Below are 3579 nucleotides of genomic sequence, written 5' to 3' on the forward strand. Positions count from 1 at the left end.
GGTCAAAACATCACAACCGATTACTTCGTCATCGGCTGTTCTCCTGGTCTTAGAAGAGAAGATCTACTTCCTGCTCCATTGATCCTTAAGTCGATGTCTGCACGTCGGCTGTGCTTAAAATTTTTCGAATTTTTACGGCCAATTTATGCATCGGCCCCCATACTTTAATACTCATCACCCAAGGATGAGACACTTCTACTGCATATCCTCGTGTTTTATCCACCTGGGTGCCCCCCCGAGCCGATTCTGTCAAGAGATTTGATGGTATCGGCTCTGTTGGATAACATGTTGAACCCAGGCAGAATGGATGGTGAGGATAATTTTGGCCGATTGCTGGAATCGGCCTCCACATTGCTTGCTCGATGAAGGCTTCGTAATGTTCCTTCGTAAACCTTTTGGGGCCGATCACAAGGATCAGCCTCGCCACGTTTGTTCATCGACGCTTGCTTTGTTACACAGTTAGGCCTGTGGATAAAACCAGCCTAACCCCGTTCTTTGTCACGTCGATGCGCTCGCAGCCGTCCCGCATTGATGCTCGAGAGTGGCTCTTGGCCCGATGTCTCCCAAACGTCCATGCCAGCTGTTGAAACCTCGACCGAATCATCTACGTGGACGACTTCTACTTCATCTCCATCCCACCGTATCGGGCATTGGTGCATCGTGGATGGAATGCAACAGCTTGGCGTGGATCCAATCTCTCCCTAGTAGGACAGCGTAGGTACTCTTGCTATCGACGATAAAGAACGTCGTAGGGACAGCTTTTCCTTCCTACGGTCAGATCCACATTCAGAACACCTTGCGCGTCGATGCTTGGCCGTTGAAATCGCTCGGTGTTACGTTGGTCTTGATCAGATCCGAGCCGGAGCGTCCCAACCGACGTAGCATGGAGTATGGCATAATGTTGACTGCCGCTCCGGTGTCCACCAACATCTTGTTGACAGGCTGCCCATTGATGTAACCTCGCAGGTACAGGGCCTTCAGATGCCTGTAACTTCTTTCTTTCAGCTTCTCAAAGATGACCGGCCGTGGGCCGCAGATCAATTGTGCCACGGGTGCTTCATATAACCTTGGAGCGCTAAACTCCGCTGGAAGAATGAAGACCATGTTCAGTACCAGCCGATGTATCATCATCGGCTTTCCTTGCTTGGGGCGCCACTCTTTTCTTTGTGGCCGACCTTCTTCGTCCGTAGTTCGCTGAATTTTGGCGGCCAGATCGGCCGTGCCTTCCTCAACGTGTGCGGTACAATCTTTCAGCCTTCTTCCAACCCCGCAAACGCTGAACCCTTCGCTTCTGGGAACGGCTGAGCCCATCAGGGCACCACCTGGGCCGATGATATATGTCTTCTTCATCATCGTCCTCTAGTTCCTCGAGATCTTCCACCCGAGCGGACTCAGCATGCTTGTTCCGAGGCGGGAGAGGCCCTAGACGCTTGAACACGGACACGTTAGCGGCGTCCTTCTTCCTTTGTTTGCATTCCGGGCAGTTCTCGATTGTTGGCAATCGGCTCATTCCTGAGTCCCAGCAATGTTTGAAGAAAGGGCGGTCCCGAGTGCTTATCCATGTCATCTTGCCCCCTTGACCTTCCTTCGGCCGTGACGATTGTACCCGTCGTTGTTTCTACCATGCCGACGGTACCTTCGTCCTCTCGTATCGGACCGATAATTTCTCTCATCATCTACGTCGTAGCGCCGATGTCGGTCGTACTGCTGCTCATATTTGTTGAGGAGATGCTCGGAGAGTGGACGTTGATGCCGCACGCTTCTCACTTCCTCCTCTGTCAGGTACCGTCTGTCATCATCTTGGGGCCGGTCGCGTGGATCGGCCTTCTCTTTATCCTTGCCACGGGAGTGGCTGCTTTCTGCTTCATCTTTGCCATGGCGGCTTGCAAGCCCTGCCATGTTGACGCCAAAGGAGAACTTTGGCTGGCATATGGAGTGGCTGAGATCCACCATGTTGTCGCCAGGCAACAGACGTGTGTTTCCATTGAGCTCGTTGCCATGCGTACGGGTCTTCTCAAAGGAGCCGATGAGCTCGGCTTCGAGGTTTGCCTTGATCTCGTGATGTTTCTTCGTGAGCTCATCCGGCAGATCCTCGTACTTGACCGGAGCGCTTTCCGCCATCTCGGATGCAGACGGCGATGTGGTGGATGTCGAAGGTTGTCCCACCGGGCGTGCCAGAATGTGTTGACGTCAGAAACCCCCTGGCGGGCAGAGACGGTCAGCACGGTAGAGCCGGGAACAACTAGGGCTGCGGCTGGCCCCGGTCCCTCGGAGCGACGGCCCGCAAAGCCTCCCGGTCGCACGTCCGATGTTTATCACAAGGGCGTGCCACCCGACCTATACCCGGTCGGGAAGGTGTGGATGATGCCTCGCTTAGTTTCTCGCAGGGCACACACGTAAACGTTAAATACGAGCCTCGATCGGCTCTCAGGTTATCCTGTGAATCGGCTCAAAGAGCCGATCCACCCATGATTCAGACGGGGTGTTCGAATATATGGTGGTCCTGCTTGATCAAGATAAAGCTGATGAGATCTACGACGATTTAGGGTTTTCACCGCATAATCGGATCGTCCTACTCACGATTGGGCCTCCCGCTCGCGCACGGTGACCGTAAGCCGATCCTAGAGAGGGCCTAAAAACCAACACGAGGTTGATCATCGGAACGTCCTTTCTAGGGCTAGCAAACGCCACCCTACACGCCGCTGGATCCTCCAACCCTTTGTAAGGCCTAACTATTGCAGATATTAAACTAATCCTTGAAGAATCAAGGAGCAACCGTAACGGATTAGATCTACTAAACCATGATCAAGCGGGGTGCCGCCCCTACACCTAAGATAGGTGTAAGGGCGGCTAGAAATGCAAGGGTTGCACTACGAAAGCATGTAATTCGAAGAACAATGCTAACCCTAACATGTCTAAGATAACTACGTTGCTCGCCATCAAAAAGGCTTCAGTACGAGCAACGCATGAACAACGTGGGCAAGCTTGTGCTGCCTAGATCGCAAGATGCGATCTAGGCAGCATGGTGCTTACCGGTAGAAACCCTCGAGACGAAGGAGTTGGCGATGCGCCGAGATTTGTTTGTGGTTGAACGTTGGTTGTTGTTTATTCAATAAACCCTAGGTACATATTTATAGTCCAGCGGACTTTCTAATGTGGGCGTGCACTAAACCGTGCACGGGTAAGATTCTAACTTCTAAACTAAATACAATCCATTGTAATTAAAGATACATGGGCAATCTAGCCCAAATTCTTCGAGCAAGGCCGCTTCAGAGATCTTCCATGTGTAACCTTCCAAGCCCATCTTGATCGCGGCCCACCTCTTGATTTAGCCAAAATCTGGTGATAACACCAACATTAACAGCGGGGACGCTAGGGAAGGTTGGAATCTGAGTTCTTGGTTGGTAATTTTGGCAGTTTACTTCCGTTATTATCTATAACCTATATGCATTGTTCCTTATGGAAGAGATTAACACTTGGAACCCTGCCATAGCAATGCCATTCATGCTTTACTATGTTTCTGCCTATTTGATATGCTTGTCTTGGAGCAACTGGAAGGTGATTTGAACCTGACATTTG

The sequence above is a fragment of the Lolium rigidum genome, chromosome 3, assembly GCF_022539505.1.
Source record: "Lolium rigidum isolate FL_2022 chromosome 3, APGP_CSIRO_Lrig_0.1, whole genome shotgun sequence".
Taxonomy (NCBI): domain Eukaryota; kingdom Viridiplantae; phylum Streptophyta; class Magnoliopsida; order Poales; family Poaceae; genus Lolium; species Lolium rigidum.